Genomic DNA, 19,120 nt, shown 5'->3' on the forward strand with positions numbered 1-19,120 from the left:
CAGGCAAGATGAACTAGGACCAGAAAGTCTGCAGAGAAGTTTAAAAGCCCTTCCCTAATAGTTTAGCCTTCCCACCCCCTCCCACACCCCTCCTGGGGCCCTGCAGGGTCATTTTTTCTTCCTGTGGTCCCATGAACCATAAGGTCATCCGTAAGCTTGGCATAGCCTCTCATTCCCACAGTGAAAATAGGCCTCTGAAGAAGGCAGAAGCCACAGCCAGGAAAGCACCCCTTTACAGACAGACTTCTGAGGAGAATTACCCTCTTGAAATCTTCTTTGCAAAACAACAAAAAAGAAAATCACACCATAAAACAGCTTCTCCTTAATGTCTCAGCATTTAATTAGCCCCAAGCTCCACCCTCCTTACCCCCATCTACACAGAACTTCAGGCTAGTGATGTCCAACCTACTTTGCTCTCCCCAGCACAGAACAATCCCATAACTACTCTTGGTCAGAACTAGGTCATAAACTTATCCATGGAGAGGCATTTATTGTCATTTCAAATGGCTTAGTCTGTTCAAGAGGTTACAATAATAAAGGAAGCCTGAAACCATACTTCCAGACCTTGGCAGTCTGGCATGTGCCTGCCAGTCTGGAATATTGGCTCATTATTTATCATCATTTGATTCCTCCATTCTTCAGTCATCTAGGATTGACTCTTTTTTTTTTTGCCCCCCTCCCTCCAACTAAGATACTTTGATGATACACCATATCCAGATAAGCATAAAAGTATCAAAGTTTATTTATCATTTATTCCAGCTTCAAATTCACAGTTCCATGAACAGTTGTCACCATTTCAAAAAAAGTATTAAAATGCTTAACTCCTGCCAAAGTTTATGGGCTAGTTATATCCTGCCACAGAAAGGGAGGGAGATGGGTAGTGTGACTAGGAGAAAGAGAGAATCACAGAATTAGAGAGCCTTAGAATTGAAGAAATGTTCACTCTGGTTTATTTGATTTTTTTTTTCTTTCTATGCCATAAAACTCTGGCAAGAAACATCCCACCTCCATATAGTCCTTCCTTCAGCCTCTGTGCAGAGGAGGGTGAGAGGAAGAATGGTATACCTCTAAAGGATAATCAAACTGCCTCACTCACTTTCTCTCCTCCCACACACTTATAAGTTCTTCTTTCCTTCACCCAGGGACCACAGGGACAGATGCCAAAGCAGTATGTCTCTTCTTTCTTGGGTAGTGAGTCACTTCAAAAAGGGGTCTAATAAAGCCCATGAGTTTTCATCCATTTCAACCAGGCTGCCCCCCACAGCTTCCTTCCACCCTTGCATACTCCAGCCCCAAAGGAATATAGCCCAGGGTTATGACAGTCCTGCTGTGAACCCTTCTGCAAAGTGAGAATTTTGTCCCTGTCCCACTCTCAGGAATATGCTCAAATCCCTCCCTAAATGAAAGAGGAAATATTCCAAGGCTGCTCATAACCAGGATCTCTAGTGTGGACGCCTGTATTCAGTCTCAGGAATTGGGCCCCCTCTTCCTTTCCTCCCCCTCAATAATTCCATCAGGAACAGGATAGGGGGTGGGGAAGAAAGAACCAAACAGCTGCATCCCACTCCTACCCTATCTGATCAAAGGCTCCAATTTGTTAACTTAACCTAGAAAGCCCCCGAGGTATTATACCAGAGAGTTCCTCCACCCAAACAGAGCCTCTATGTTGGGGTTTTTTTTTTCTTTTCAGCGGGCAGGCAATGTAAAGGGGAAATAAGGACAGATGTGCTCAGAACGGAAATACTGCACAACACTAACTTGGCTCTGGGTAGAGTCAGATTATAGGCCCAACACCTCCAATTCTGTCCAAGTGGAAAAAGAAACTACAGGGTTCAACCTTTCCCCAGCTGTGTGAACTCTGCTGCCCAGGGCCTCTGCCAACCAACAAGGATCAGCACAGCCCTGAATTGCTATCCTCAGTCCCCAGCTGCCCTAGATTTTTTTTATCCTCTTGTTTTTTTAGTTCTTTTGGTAAACTGATTCCCTCCATGGCCCAGTCTTCATTGTTTTTGTAACAGTTGCAACAAGGTCTCATGATTACTTTAAAACTTGTTTTCTTGGTGTGAAATTATTCAGTATTAGCATGAAAATTAAAGAAAAGTCCTCTCTAGCAGCTGAACTGTAGCCAAAGTATTCATATTAATGCTGATGGAAGAGTTCTTTAAGCTGTTTAAGAAGTGATAGACCTTAAGAGCCTTCATTTTAGTTTGAGAACATGCCATGTTTCCCATCTTTAAAAAATAAAGGGCATATCACCTTGAGAGGGCACATAACGGGTCACACGATAAGGTCAAGTTACAAATCTCAAAATGCATGTTCAGTAAAATATGACTAACCCAGACTAATAAGTACAAAGGTAACCTGAATTAAACTATTTAGAATGAAAACCAGTCTTATTACTTTCCACCAAATCCAATAGAATGTAGAACTGACAGAACGGTACTGTGGAAAGGTGCCAGATTTGAAGTCTAAGCATGTAGGTTCAAACCATGGGACCTTGGCAAGACTTAATCTTTTGGCCTCAGTTTCCCCATCTATAAAATTCAAGAATTGGGCCAGATGATCTTTAAGACCACTTCTATGTCTAAGAATCCTACTTGGATCAAAGTTAACAAAAAAGTATCAACCTAACTGAAGCTCTTGGGGAACTACTGGAAGATATTGGCAACAATTATTTATCATTAAAATATTCATTGTAAATATGTAAATATTTGCTGCCAAAGTCCATACACAGGAAAACTGTATGTCTGCACTTTTAACTCCCTAGCAATTTTCTTTATACCATTCATTTGTTTAACAAACTCCTTCTTTCAAATGAAGGTAAACTTCTAGAATTCCAAATTGCAAACGGGTCAGTTTAATGCGATGTTAGAATAACTCTTCTCACTTTATACTCTCCATCCCACAGCTGGAGGAAGAAAAATCAAAGGAGGGAAGAAATGGTATGATGAGCTTAAAGAGAAGTTTATCATGTCAGGACTCATAGGGAATAGGACTCATATATTCCTGGTCACTTAAAAACAGAGGCAATGTGATTTGTATAATAATTATTACATATGTTGGGTGAGGACTTGACAATTAGACCTCTCAAAAAGGAACAAAATTGAATAGTTTCTTCTTCAGTAAAAGTATAGGAATTTAACCACTGTAGAAGTGAAGAGAGAAGAGGCAAGGAGACCAGCCATCAGGCTATTGCAGTAGTCCAGGAATAAAGTGGTAAGACCCTGCACAATGGTGGTGGCAATGACAGAAGAAAGAAGGAAGCATATACAAGAGATGTTACAAGGTAGAATAAACAGAACTTGGTCAGTGATTGGATAGTTGGATAGTAATTTAACCAAACAGAAATGGAAATTTATACATTTTAGTTGCATGCAATGGTTCCTGGCCTTCAGTTGAACAGATGAAGATACAAAGGATCCAAGCGCTTCCATTTCAATTAGACCTCAGAACCACAGTGCTGATTTCGTCCCATAAACAAGACCAGTAGAGTTCTACAAATGTTCTAGCAGCATCAAGAGCACAAGGCCAAAAGCTGGGCAACTTTCACCTCCTAACAGTCTCAAATCATCCTGGGATATGCTGCCTGAAATCTCTAACAGAAGCAATACACAAAACTGGATTTAAATGTCTCTGGACCTCAGTTTACATACATACAAATGCATAGTCCTTCCCAATTCATCTCCTCCAAACACTACCCATGAGGCTATGATATCACAATAACTACTCACAAAACTCTATTTAACCTTCTTAGATCTAGCTCCGAATTCATTCTGAATCTCTAATAAAAACAACACACACGCACACACACATATATATACACACAGACACAATATTCATGGATTCAAATTTCAACAATGCTCCAAATGATAAAATAAACCTTAAGTGACATCATTCTTATTACCAGCATACAGAAAAGGAAAAAAACCATTGAAATGGAGTCTAGCATTGGAGGAAGTTTCCTAAAATATTCCTCTTGTGCACAGGAAAGAAACCTCAGTTTTCCAGCGAACAATATACCACAAAGCACATCTTCCAAAAAGAAAAACAAAGAACAGCCACCTTCAAGAAGCACATGCTGAAAAGCCAAGTGTTGCCCTGAGAGGTCACAAGCCTCAATCACCCTGGCATGGAAGCCCTGGAAAGGCTAACAAGGTTCCAGTTAGCTAACCCTTATAGCTACACAAGGATATTCACCATCTAAGTTGTACATTTACCTATCCCTCCACTCACACCCCCTTTAGCCTACTTGCATGAGGGGACCTGAAAGAGGATTTTTAAGTTAAAGACCATTGCTGCCTACATTTCTCAATATGCCCACTCAGAGCCAAACACTCTAGACTTTCAGCAATGGATGAGTCCACAAGAAGCTTCCTTAGAAGTACAGGGAAAGGAATTTAAGGATAAAGAGGGGGGAAAAAGATATTGGGTCATTATGAATTAAGCCTATTACCTAGAGTTGATAGAAGTCCCAAATGTACATTAAACCACATGAAACACCATTTTGTTTTGCCCCATATACATTTCTTTCACTAGCATCTGGGTACATGATGGTTTCATTCTATCATAGTCACACTTGAACCAAAAATTGCTCTCTACCTGTAACACTTTCTGCATCTCCATTCAGTGAAATCTTGTTCTTCAAAATGTGGTGACCCTAAGGATATTGACTCATGTGAATCAGAGAAAGGCCATCTTAACTTAAATAAGGGTGCCAACATTTTAAAAACAATTGTGAAAGATAAAGGTCCTTTTATAATGTGGCATGACTTTTGTTATTAACAGAGGCTAATCTGGACAGAAAACCCAACAAAGTCAGACATAAAAACTCTAAATGCAACAAAATGTCACCCACACTGGCAATCATTTCTTCTCCTACCTGAGGAGTACTTATCTGTCATTCTGGATGTCTTGTGATCAGATCAGGCTTCAGGCGCCACCCAGTAAAATGAAATTTAGCCAAATTCTATGAATTCAAAAGAGAAGGGCAAACACGTTACACTATGAAAAACACAGCATAATAAGTATCAAAAAGGCCCTTAATAGTTTGAAACTAAACAACCAATCTCAGTAAATACTGAGAGATGTAATAGCTATTAGCAGAAACTTTGAGCTGTTTCTCTACTGTATTGTACTTATTTGATCAATTACTATTTTTTTCAGTAGTTTTGATTTCCAAACAGACTTTGGATATACTGATGACATGAGGATGACATCATCCTTGGACAGGAGGTTCACAGGAAAAACAATATTCAACAGCAGAAAACAGCAATGCATTTTCCAGACATACCCTGAAATGACAGCCATTACACTGTGTCAAAATAAAAGCCACTCCTGGCTTCTATTCTTTTGCCTACAGGAACTTTTATTGCAGTTCACATCAAGAGCAAAAAAAAAAAAAAAGGTTTCCAGTTCTCACAGGAAAAGAATGACTTTCAAATTATGTATTTTTTGAGAAAATGACTTATTAATACTAAATATGAAACACATGTTTCTCTCAGATGTTGTTTTCTCTTCCAGTGGGAAGGAGTTCCATGTTTCACAGCTATGCCTTTTCTCATGAAAAGGCAAATAATTAATATTGGCTCAGTCTGTGCCAGGCCTATTTATTATACTTTAACTAATGAAGATCCCCAAGGCAAAACTGATTGTCTCACTTAGAAGAGAGACACACCAGCAAAGAGTTAGTTGGCCTGACCCAATAATAAGAGATATTTACCTATGAAGATCTACTGGGACATGGGGGAATGGGAGATTTCAACCACCTGATGCCATATTTTCTTTCCAGGGATTATTTTCTTCCCATTTCAACTCTGAATCAGTACATATCTCTCCAATGTTAGACACTTGGACTGTTAATAGAAGAAAAAGGGTTTTCTGTGTGTGTGTGTGTGTGAGAGAGAGAGTAAAAGTGAGTAGAAGGAGAGCCCTTCAAGGACATAAGTTGCTTTCTAGGACATAGAAAAGATACTGTTGTCCAATGATATGCCCAAAGGCCCATGTGTATAGAGGACACCACACATCTTAGAGTAAATGCAACCTTTACCCATCATTCCCTCCCTGCCTTTTCCTAACGTATGCCACAGAACTGTCTTGGGGGAAGGTGTGAGATACAATTTCTCAGGAGGTCCTATGCAATTTCCTAGCAATCTGTAACACATGAGAGAGCACTCTGCATTCTGTCACTGTGATACAGTTCCTTCTCACAGATACCACAACTGTCAGTCTCACCCTAAATAAACAAACAGAGTGAGCTAAGCACAGGTCCCCATGCAATTCATTCAGACGATGTGACTATAATGGCAATGTCTGGTGATTGCACTCAATTATCCCTTATTGTTAAAAAAAAAAAAAAAGCTATAGACAGTGGAAATAATCCCCTTTTCCTACCTGTCTCTCTCACAACAGTCTGTTTACTATTAAGGTTGTGTAAGGATAAGGGTCATCACAGCCATCCAAAATCTGGTTAACTAAAAGTAATTCCATTGTTGTTTTTGCATTGTTTTAAAAAAATGATTTCTGGAAAATTAATTCAGTCAGGAATCTTGCATATCTTGGCAGCCTTGGGTTTTTTTTTTTCTTTTTCCTTGTCTGGACCTCTGATTACATCTGTATGGGGAGCTTTCTCTGTGAAGTAACTTTATTTGTCAATGCATATCAGCAAGTATTCTGCCTAGAGTTATACTGATGGAAAGTGACAAGATTTGAACTCAGGTCTTCTTGACTCTTAGTTCAGCACTATACCCATCACTCCACCTAGCTTGTCTTTGACTTGTGGATCAAAGGCAAGACTTGAATGCAAGTTATGTTGGCTCCAAGACTAGCTTTATATCCAGTACAATGCACAACTTTAAAATAGCTAACCATAGCTAGTGAATTAAGTGACAGCTTTTAATTAATTCCTTCTCTTAAAAGAAACAGCATTGTCAATACTTGCTACTTGGGGATCAAGAAGACCTTAGTTCAAGCCTCACATCTGACATATAACAGATCAGGTAACTGATCTTCATTGGTGGAGGAAGTTTCCATACCAAGAGTTCTTCTACTGATAAAATCACAAGGAAAAAAGAAGAAAAAAATAAAGGTCTAATAATAAAATTCTGTGTACAGTTCTATTAATCCTGGCAAAAGCACGATCCCTGAACAGTAGGAGTTTGATAAATATCTGATAATCTGAATTTGAAAGTATTCAATTACAAAATCTTATAACTTAACTCTGAAAAGAGTGACCAGTGAGGAATCAGGAAAGAAACTTTTATCCTCACTCAACCTTCAAATCAGTTGGATGAGATCTTGACTCAGACTTTGTGTTCCAGTTCCTTCAGTCAACTGGAAAAAAAAATACTACCTGTTCTACTTATCTTGATTTTTTAAAAAAAGTTAACATATAAAGGCAATATATTATTTTTTAAATTTAATTAATTAATTTAGTTATAGTTTTCAACATTCACTTCCATAAGTTTTTGAGTTTTAAATTTTCTGTCTCCCTCCCCTCTTCCCTCTCCAAGAAAGCGTGCAATCTGATACAAGCTCTACATAGAAAATCTTATTAAACATATTTTATTAGTCATGTTGCATAGAAAAAAAATGGAACAAATGGGAGGAACCACAAGAAAGAAAAAACAAAACAAAAAAAGAGAGCAAATAGTATGCTTCAATCTGAATTCAGATTACAAAATTCTTTCTCTGGATGTGGATGGCATTTTCCTTCATGAGTCTTTTGGAGTTGTCTTAGGTCCTTGCATTGATGAAAAGAATAAGTCTCTCAAAGTCAGTCATCACACAATGTGGCTGTTATTGTGTACAATGTTCTCCTGGTTCTACTCACTTCACTCAGTATCAGTTCATATAAGTCTTTTCAGGTTTTTCTGAAGTCCACCTGCTCATCATTTCTTATAGCACAATAGTACTCCATTACAGTCATATACCACAACTTGTTCAGCTATTCCCCAGATGATGGGCATCCCCTCAATTTCTAGTTCTTGGCCACCACAAATAGAATTACTATAAATACTTTTGTACATGTGGGTCCTTTTCCCATTTTTATGATCTCTTTGGGATACAGCCACTTTAGAAGTGGCATTGCTGGGTCAATTTATGACCCTTTGGGTATAGTTCCAAATTGCTCTCCAGAATGGTTGGATCAGTTCACAACTCCACCAACAATGCATTAGTGTTCCAATTTTCCTACATCTTCTCCCAGTATTTATAATTTTCCTCTTTTGTCATGTCAGCCAATCTGACAGGTGTGATGTGGTACCTAAGAGTTGTTTTGATTTGCATTTCTCTAATCAACAGTGATTTAGAGCATTTTTATATGATTATAAATATCTTTAATTTCTTCCTCTGAAAACTGCCTGTTCACATCCTTTTATCAAGGCCATTTATCAATTGGGGAATGCCATGTATTCTTATGAATTTGACTCAGTTCTCTATATATTTTAGAAATTAGGTCTTTATCAGAGACACTGGCTGTAAAAATTCTTTCCCAGTTTTCTGCTTCCCTCCTGATCTTGGTTGAATTGGCTTTGTTCATGCAAAAACTTTTCAGTTTAATGTGATCAAAATTATCCATTTTGCATTTCATAATGTTCTCTATATCTTATTTGGTCATAAATTCTTCCATTCTCCATAAATCTGACAACTCTTCCTTACTCTCCCAGTTTGCTTATGGTATCAGCCTTTATATCTAAATCATGTACCTATTTTGACTTTATTTTTGGTATATGTTGTAAGACGTTTCTGCCATACTATTTTCCAGTTTTCCCAGCAGTTTTTGTCAAATAGTGAGTACTTATGCCAAAAGCTTGGGTCTTTTGGTTTATCAAACAGCAGATTACTATAGTCATTGACTACTGTATCTTGTGTACCTAACCTATTCCACTGATCCACCACTCTATTTCTTAGCCACTACCAAGTAGTTTTGATGATTGCTGCTTTATAATAAAAAATATGGAATACTTCATGAATTTGTGTGTCATCCTTGTGTAGGGGCCACGCTAATCTACTCTGTATTGTTCCAGTTTTTTTTTAGTATATGTGCTGCCAAAGCAAGCACAACAATATATTATTAACTCAAGATATGTCTAAATTGAATTTCAATAAAATCATCTCCTATTGATTTACACTGAGAACAAAAAGATGGTAGATCTTCCTTTTTTTTTACTTTTAAATAGTAGTGACAGCTATTCCCTTAGATATGTGTACCTTGCCCCCCCTCAAGTAATTTGCAAGCACTTAAAATGTACTGACAAGCTCCTACTTTAAAAAAAAAAAGTAATGTGGACTTATTATTTTACCAATCAGAAGAGTTTCTTGGTCAATCTAATGAGCTCCCTAATCAGTTTATTTGGCTTACATAGCCTGAGTCTTTGAAGTCAGGAAAATATGTCCTTGTGGAAAGTGTGGGCATGCCCATTTGGTGTCTTGTTAAGAGAATAGAGATTGGTTCCTGACTGGGTATCATAGACTGGGACTTCCCCCAAGAGAACTGGCTAGATTCTGGGGAGGATTGACATAAGTTAGAGAAGTTATCCTTTCTTCAAGGACCTATGAAAATATGTTGATAGAACTATTCCACCACTACAGATCCCTTGATTCACTTTTTCTCTCTTCAGAGGGCAGAAAAGGGCAAATCAGAATATACCTATGTGTTGTGTACAGGGAAAGTCTGTGCACAAACACAGACTTATCCCCATTAATTCAAATCAATAAGCATGTCCCAGGCACTATGCTAAGTGCTAAGGCTACAAAGAAAGGCAAAAAATGTTACACCCCAAGGAAAAGTAATGGCTGCCTTGGAGCAGGAAGATATGAGAATTAAAACGTGTTTACCCACAGCTTTCTGAGCATATATCTAAGACCAGAAATCTGAGAGTGGACTTCCCAAATTGAAGAAATGAAAGCATCTGGGGCAGTAAGAATATAACTGTTGAAGCCAACTGGCTTGCTAACTAGGCCCAAGACAGGCATCTGTGGATAATGTTCCTAAATCTCAGAACACCCGTGTAGAAGGGAGATTTTGATTTCTTAGGCAGTGTGATCCCCAAATCTGACCATGTCACAAAAGAAGGGAGATTTTTTGGGTAGTTCCTGCCTTGTGGAGCTGCTTTCTGGATAATTCCAGACTCCAGCCTTCTAGCCAAAAAATTAGGGTTTCCTCAGTAATATGATCCTGGAATCTTGCTTTCTAACCTAGTAAGACAGAGTTCTTGAGCAAGGGGTTTCAGAGCATCCCATTTGGAGAAAGAAGAGGATTGACCACATGGTCCCTATGCTATAAACAGAGGAACAGTAAGGATTAGTACATTATCAGCAAGCAAGAGACCTTACCACTACCACCACCATCCTTTCTTTCTCTCTCCCTCACTCGCTCATGCACACGCGCACACACACACATACACACACACACATACACACACACACACACACACACACACACACACACACACTGCAATGAATTGTCCAAACAGCACAGATTCAATGGGAATGGGATTACCCATCCAGCAGTTTTAGAGCGCATTTGCTTCCCAAGGGAAGTTCAAATCACACGAGTACTATGAGTCTCAGAGGATGTGCATTGGTCACTTTGGAGGAATTAGAGATATGCCAAAATACTGACCATAATTCCAAATTTAATTATACCTAAGAAAAAATGCAAAGAGTGTTTCATGTGATTTTGATTTCTGCAGCTGGGCTAGGGGCAGTCTTTTTTATCTTCTGCATTTTCAGGTAGAGTGAAACAGAGGCTATCTTAACATGATACTCATTGGTTACCTTGAGCAACAATCTGTGGAAATCTAGACAGGAGCTAAACGTAAGCTATAGTTAGAGATTTTGCAAGAGTAAATTCTAGTCAAGGCAATAAGCCAAAGAAAGAGATTGGACCTGGTCCATGTGAGTGGAGCAGATTGTGAGACCCTGAACCACAGTTTATACAAATAATCTTTTTGCAAAATGAGAGTACTGGATGTGGAGTCAAAAGACCTGGGTTTGAATCACATTCTACATTTAATACCAGTTTGCCATTGGGCAAGTCATTTTGCCTCTCTGGCCTTCAGTTTCCTAATTTGTAAAATGATGAGGTGGAATAGATAATCTCTAAGTTCTTTTACTATTCTATAACTTATGAATAATCAACTCTTGCCACCTAGTAGGACTTAATAAATGCTTATCTATCTGTGTGTCTAATATTTAACGATTTTGTGACCTCAGATTTTCATATATGTTTTCTTTAGTTCATTCAATAATTATGGAATACCTATAATGATGTCAGTGGTCAGCACTATGATGGATATTTAAGAAAAAAACAAATCACTGTTAAAGTGATTTCTCCAAAGTTCCAATCTGCTTAAGTTGTTTTTAAAAGCAGGCACACTATAGTTGATGTCTTACTAATTTAATTTGTGTCCATGGTTTTCCTTTTCAGAATGAAAAAGGGATTTAATTTCCTTTTTATACAAAAAGAAAGAGACTCCCAAACTAAACAGCTAAATTCTTACATGATGAGAGATAGAAGGTTAAAAGCATAACAAAGTTGAGTGAACCAATAAAAAAAGGAGACTTCATCAGTTACTGACTGACATGTTGTACACCCAACAAGAATGAGCTAAAAGGCTTCCTCCCACTCTTTTCCCCCATATTACTCCAAAAGAAAGAAATTATAGACCAGCATAACCTCTCTGATATTATCTGCTACTTTTATAAGACAGCTATAATTCCTCCACTTTTTTATTTATCTTCTCTAACTCTTTTTAATTTTCATTTCATTTATATTAGTTCCAAAATGATCAGCATTACAAAGTCACTTGGAGTGAATATACAGAGGTTGGCAAGCATGCTTAGGCACTCACATATCAATATATTAGGTTTGTGGTTATTCAAATCCTAGTATGAGACATTTAATAACAATAGATTGAAATGAATTTACATATGCAAAACTCAATCTTTGGTTACTCTTCTAGAGGCAAAGAAAATCTAAGAAGTGAGTAGTTATTTAGTGAATTTCCCTAGTATGTAGTACCACCTTCTTTGAGCCTATAGTATATATTAACCAACAATCCCCATCAAGTTCCCTGAAGCTAACAATAAAAACGTTCATACCCAAAGGAGCACAGTCCAGAAGGGCAGATAAAGGAAGGAGACCTTGAAAAGTTTTACTTGGGGCTCTGAAACAACTTAGGGAATCAAAGGGCACACTTTGGGTGGATATGATCAAAACTGGCTCTCTCTAACATTGCCAAACTTTTCAGACAACTTTTATTCAAAATTGCTTTTTTTATGGCACCTTTCAAAATCTTTTTTTTCATATAATACCATTTGAGTCTCACAACAATCTAGCAAGTTAGGTATTCAGGTCAATGTTAAGGATGGAAGAGATCTTATAGATCATACAATACAGCCTTCTTATTTTATACACCAGAAAACTTGTTCAAGGTCACAAAGTCACAAAGAGTTAAGAACCAAACACAGACCCTCCAAATACAATATTCTTTTTTCTTTATTAACAGATATCAGTCTCTCTCCTTACTCTCCATTTCAACAACAACAAATAAAAAGAAAAACTTCAAAATACATATGGATGGTCAAGTAAAGAAGATTCACTCATATCCAAAAATATATCACTTATTCTATATTTTGGTCCTTCACCTTTCTTTCAGAGGGTGGGCAGTGAGCTACATCTTCAATCCTCAGGAATCATGGCTTATCAGAGTTTAGTCTTTCAAAGTTATCCTTTCTAATGTTGCCATTATATACATTTTCCACATGGCTCTACTCATTTCACTCTGCATTAGTTCATTTAGATCTTCCAAGTTTATTTTGAAACTGTCCGTTTCATCATTTCTTATGGGACAGCAATATTCCATTACATCTATATACCATAATTTGTTTAGCCACATTAATCCCAATTTTTTTTCCACTCTGCTATGCTACCACTCAGTTATTTCCATTTGACTAATGAGGAAACTGAGAAATTCAGTTTCCCCAAAACACAAAGCAGGTCAGCTGCAAAGCTGGGAGTAAAATCCAGATATCTTGGCATCAGGTTCACTGCTCTTTTGAACTATGAAGCTATTTATATAGGGCCTCTTTTGAAAGTCTCAAATGTCCCTCTTAGAAATGTAAAGACCAGAGCTAAGCAAAAACAAAATGTTTATATGTAAATTTGAAATTCAAAGAAAATATCTTAGACTAATCAGTGCCTCTCAAGTATAAATGGCAAGTTGATTTAAAACCAAAGTATTTGGGTAGGGCTACTGCAGGCTACTGGCAAGACATTCCCAAAAATGAATTCACAAGGAAAAGTAACACCCTTTATAAAAACATATTAAATTCTAATAAGAAATATCTGAGTATATAGTTGGTTGGCTTTTCCTGTGGAATGCTTCTGCCCATGAAGGTGAAATAAGGGGCAGTGCCTCGAAGTTAACTTTTCATGGCTTTCCTTTGGCATTGAGCTGTCAAGTTATTTCCTTACCCTTTCAGGAACATGGTAGGACCCCAGAACGGCCTGTGGAAGATATGTGTAGAGACACACGTGCACACACGCACACACACACACACACACACACACACACACACACATACACATAAACCCTTCACTCACCCTGGAAGATCTCTCCACTGGGCTGCCCCTCCTGTAATTGCTGAGTTCCTCTGGAACCACCATTTTGAGGAAGTACTCAAGTCAACCATACTGCTGGCCCCATTCCTGACTCTCTGGTTTTCTCCTCCACACTCAGCACCCTTCTCACTCTGGAAGATTCCTCCACCACCTTGACTCTCTATTGCAATTAATTGTTGATTGTCTCTTGAAACCTCCATTTTGAGGAAGTACCCATGTCAGCCATTCTCACTGTAAACCCAATTTTTGATCATGAATCCCTGGACTACTTCTTGACCCTCCAAACATCTCCCAAACCCCAATTTCTTTTCAGCTCCATTTTATATGCTGTCCTCTCCATTAGACTGTAAACTTCTTAGCAGTACTGCTGTTCTTTTTGCTAGTATTTGTATTGTGCTTAGCAGAGTGCCTGGAACATAGTATATGCTTAATAAATGACTGTTATTATTAGTGGCCTAAGAGAGTACCCCATGAAATACATATTAATTCATCTCCTACTTTCTACCTAAATCATTTCTCCTTTGCTTCCCACTCTCTTCTCTTTTGACCCAGTCTTGGAAGAAGTGGCTTTTCTTGCAATATGTAACCTCTCTTCTTGGCCCCTCAATTCCATCCCTTCCTATCACCACTGTGAGCTTATCTGTTGACCAACATTTATCTAACTAAACCTAATTTTCAATCTCTCCATTGACTTCTTTACTATGGCTTAAAAGCAAGCCCAGAGCAACTCTGTCATTTAAAAAATTAAGTCCAAAATCACCAACAACCCAATGGATGGTTCCAAAAACATCTTCCATTTCAATTTGCTCAAAACAGAACTCATTCCTTTTTCTCCAAAGTCCTCTTTCTTTTCCTAACTTCCCTAATTCTTATGAGAGCACCATCATTCTTCTGGTAACCAAAGTCCACAAATTTGAAGTCATCCTTGACTCTGTTTCTTCACCCTTCATGTGTAATCAGTTGCCAAGTCATGTCAATTATATTTAAATATATCTCACATCCATTCCCATCCCTCCACTCAAATAGACACTTCCCTGGTTCAGGCTCTGTTACTTGGAATGCAACAACTTCCTAAACTGGTCTCCTTGCCTCAAGACTCTCCCATCTCAATACATCTTTCCCACAGCTGACAAAATAATATTCCTAAAGCAAATTCTAACCATGGACCTCCCATAACTTTCTCTTGCTTTCAAGATAAAAATTTTTCTGTTGGGTTTTTAAAAGTCTTCACACTCTGACTCTAATTTACCTTTCCAGGCTTACTGCATAATACTCTTATGATCCCACCAAAATGGCATACCCATACATGACATTCCATCTCTCTGTCCCATGCCTAGAATTTACTCTCTTCTCATCTCTGATAGATGGAATCTCTGACTTCCTTCCTGAGTTCGGATGAGACCTACTGAATTTCTTTTCTGATCTCTCCCATTCACTAATAGGCTTACCCCAAAAGTTACTTTGTGTCTACTTTGTACATATTTTGCATTTAATTTTCTGTGTGTGTGTGATTCCTCCTCCCTAGTAGAATGTAAACTTCTAGAGATCAAGGACTTGGGGGTATTTTTGTTTTTGTTTTTTCCTTTGTATCTCAGTACTTAGCCAAAGACTCAGTCTTTAGTTGAATTTTGAAAGGAAATTTTGAAAGAAAAATATCCTATTCATTTAAAAAAAATCTTAGAGAAGATATAAATAAGTGACTACAGGCAGAAAGCCACAGGTAGGTCCATAATGATATGTGATTCATTGACTTGCTTCCTGGCTATCTCTTCAACATACCACTTGCATTCTTGGACTTCCCAGGTTTTGATAAATGAGTTTTTACCTTTTTCAGTCTCCCCCATTTTAGTATAAGCTGCTCCTTGAGGTCAAGAACTACTTCTCTTGCTTGTGTTGTATTCACAATGCTCACCAGAGTTCCTAGCACATAGTAAACGCTTAACAAATGCTTTATCTAATTATTAATAATCTAATAATCCATTCCTAAAAGATTTATTGAACATCTATTTCATGGCTAGGACTTTTCTTGGCACTTCTTGCATAAATGTTTGCTTACAAAAATAAAATATATAGGAGCAAGTCCTAAAATAAAGTCCTTGCTTAAGAAAAACCAAGATGGCAGAGTAAAAAAATAAGTTCCCGAGGCTTCTTAAAGTTAAAGTTACTTAAGGCAAATCATAACCCCAAAGATACAGTTAAAGACTAAAAAAGTCACCAAAATGGTTTAGAGCTAACATTGAATACACTGTTTGACAATATCATGCTTACCTTAAGGTGTCATCAGAATATGAGATAATATTTGTAAAGGGATTACTTAGTACAGTATAGCACATAGTAGGCACTATGCAAATGCTTATCCTCTTCATATTCTAAAATAGTAAGTAAAAGAAATCATTGGAAAGTCTAAAATTCTTCTAGGATTACCTTATAATACAGATGAAACTGGACTCCCTTTGAATTGGATAATCAATCCAAATCCTAGATTTCCACTGGGATTCATTCCTGGGATAGTGTTTTTGCAAAGAAGAAATGTTAGAAGACCACAGATTGAGAGCTGGATGAGACCTTGGAGATCATCTAATCTAATCTCCTTATTATACAGATGATGGAACTGAGGCCCAGAGCATCTAAGTTTTTTTCAAAGATCAAAAACGTAGGAAATGGCAGAACTGGAATTGCAACACAGCTTCTCTGGTTCCAAATCTAGCCTTCTTGGCACTGGCACCACTTCAGAGTTTTCTTAGTGTCTTACATCAATGTTCTTAAAGAAAAGTCCCCCCAAAACTCCTAATATTAACAAATAAATCACTTCTTAAAATTTTTTCCTATAAAAGACAGTGCACATAGTGGAATATGCCATAATATTTGTAAAGCCCTTAGCACAGAGTCTGGAACATAGCAGACACTTAGTATATGCTTTTTCCTTTCCACTCCCACTCCATCTACCCATACCTTCCACCCTCACCACTAGGGGAAGGTGAAGCTATTACATTGATTAAACTTCAGAATTATATGTTAAAGGAAGCTAAAAACTAATTTAATATTATACTAGCACCTATATGGTGAGCCCCTAGGAGAATGGAGGGCCACCAGGATGCTTATGAATGGACAAAGAGTCCCAAGTTGGAATAGCCCTTCCATGATGATCAGTAGTAGGACTGGAGCAGAGAGTGGCCACACAGATTCAATTTAAAGAAAAAAAAAGTTTTCATGAGATTACTGGTTAAATTAGGTCATAGTATATCATGTGATAGTGTGATTTTAGAAGTTTCCCAAATTGCCCCTGCTTATGTGACAATTAAAAACCAGGTCCTCAACAGTAGGCATTGTAATACTAAAGCCAACTATACTTTAATACCTCAAGGAGTTATAGTTTGTTTGGTTGTTTTTTGTTTTATTTTGTTTTTTATCTATGTGTGTATTCCTGCCGATGCCACAGCAACCTGTCTATGCCTTAGTAGATGGCATGCATGAATTACTATGAACGAAAACTTCACAATCCCTTGGTCAGCGTTGTGGACCATTGTCTACACATAGCTTAGGTGGAGTGTGATTAAACTAGACAGTTTATTGCCAGATCCATACTGGAAACCTTCCCAGTTTGGTAACAGGTCTTAGATTTTCTATTTTACTGGAACAATCTCAAGGACTCAGGGTAACCTCTATGCCAATATGAGGCATCAAAGCAGGACTTAAGTGGAAGAATTCCAGGTATATTATCCCCAAAATGCAAACACTGCTTTCTTGCTAAAACTTAAAAAAAAAAAAGTCACACAGGAACACGAGGGCAAGGATTAGTTCACTTTTGTAGTAGAATCCCCAGGACCTAGAACAATGCCTGGCACACTGGAAGTGTTTAAGAAATGCTTGTTGAGGGGCAACTGGGCCCTGGAGTCAGGAGGATCTGAATTCAAATCTGTGTCAGACACTTGACATACTTGCTAGCTGTGTGACTCTGGACAAGTCACTTAACCCTGCCTTACCTTCCCCCCTTCAAAAAAGAAAAATGAAGAAAATACCTTTGACTCAGCAATACACTTCTGGGGTTGTATCCCAAAAAGATCATAAAAGGACCAACATGTATAAGAAATGCTTGTTGATTGCTTAGTTGCTGTCAGCTATCAAATTTTAGCTACCTCATACTCAAAATCATTGGCTAAGGAAGATCTGTATTTAAAATAAAAACATCAAGCTATTTAATGCATAGACTAACACTAAATGAAGGGAGGAGTTAGCAATTAACTAGAGAATTTGGATTATGGAGTGAGCTAATCTGGACAATTCAGAATCAAATGAAAAACCCACAGAGAAACCTCAATTACAAGCAGTGATTGACTATGTACAAACCTTTAATTTGATGGAGAATTTATCACTTTTCTTTCAGACCAAGATTTAGTGTCCAAATGTGCGAGGGAGAAATATATTAAAAGAAGATATACTCAAGTTGCACCAATATTCCAAATCACATTTCTGCAGTCATACCACAAACAAGCTTTGTTTGATAACTCTCGCTGTGTCTTAGGTGAAGCAGCATTATGACTGGTGTGCAGCTATAATTACAGAATCGGTAGCGGCAGTCTCAAAATAGAACTTGAGCAATCCATAATCTTGACTGTCAAAGCAAAGCCAAATAAATTTCAGTTAGGTTAATCCCATTAAGATCTAACATTGTTATCCACTTTAAGTGAAAATGCATTTAATTAAATCAGAGGAATGAAGAAATGCTATCCTTGTGCCATTCCACTATCTGTTTCTTCCGTACTATGGACCTCATGTGACTATGGAGAATAATATGGTCTGACTTTTGGCTTTTTCTTTCTACTCACTACTTTTCTTTCTTCTTTTTACCCCTCTCCATCACACGTCCTTATTAAATTATACAATGCCTTTTTTTTTTTCTGAAAAAGAACTCATAAGGGGAGTTTAGGACCTTAGGAAGTAAAGAATAGTTACTGCATTTTCTCCATTCTCTGCATTCACAGAGATACATTTTAATGGCAAACTCAGCCCTCTGCAAAATACAGTCCATAGTTTATTTGTAGTCAGGAAAGTAAATTTGCTGTATGGAACTGAACAAGTCACCTATCGGACTTGTCCTCGGTCACCACCACTTTCTCTTATCACGCTGAATAAATGATAGATAAACTGTCTTTAAGGGTGGCTACTGGAAGGAAAGATTGTTGTTTTATACTTGGGAGTCTGAAGGAATGGGAAACCAATAAATGATTTTATGAAGGGGAACAAAGGTGTTCAGGACAATCTTGGGCAAAGTGGAGTACTTAGTTTTTAGGAGGTTATAAATAAGCATTGCTTTTTTTTCTTTTGGAGATAATTGTGATTCCACTTTGTTAACAGACACCATAGGAAGCAAGCAATAGCATATAGCCCCCTATCAGGATTTAGTTAAATTGGAAGGGCCTTATGGAATCCTTTGTTGCTGCAACCAGAAAAAAAAAGGGTAAAAAACACATGGAGGACTCTTGTTTTAACCACAAA

At 37.7% G+C, this 19,120-nt stretch overlaps 1 long non-coding RNA gene and 1 other non-coding gene across 14 annotated transcripts in view; both read right to left on the reverse strand.

Annotated features, from left to right (window-relative positions):
- Positions 1-19,120, reverse strand: part of LOC138166558 (uncharacterized) — a 552,457-nt gene that overhangs the window by 392,406 nt on the left and 140,931 nt on the right. For 10 of the 13 annotated variants that reach the window (XR_011169622.1, XR_011169625.1, XR_011169627.1 and 7 more), the window contains exon 3: positions 4,880-4,966. The exons of the other annotated variants lie outside the window; for them this stretch is intronic. This is a non-coding gene — a long non-coding RNA (uncharacterized lncRNA). The remainder of the gene's footprint in view (positions 1-4,879; positions 4,967-19,120) is intronic. 13 annotated transcript variants of the gene reach the window in all.
- Positions 8,947-9,058, reverse strand: LOC138166563 (U6 spliceosomal RNA). Its single transcript, XR_011169635.1, has one exon. It is a non-coding gene; the product is annotated as a U6 spliceosomal RNA (small nuclear RNA).

The sequence above is a fragment of the Petaurus breviceps genome, unplaced genomic scaffold (genome assembly GCF_028583685.1).
Source record: "Petaurus breviceps papuanus isolate PSGF00001 unplaced genomic scaffold, PetGlider_PUasm1.0 224, whole genome shotgun sequence".
NCBI lineage: Eukaryota > Metazoa > Chordata > Mammalia > Diprotodontia > Petauridae > Petaurus > Petaurus breviceps.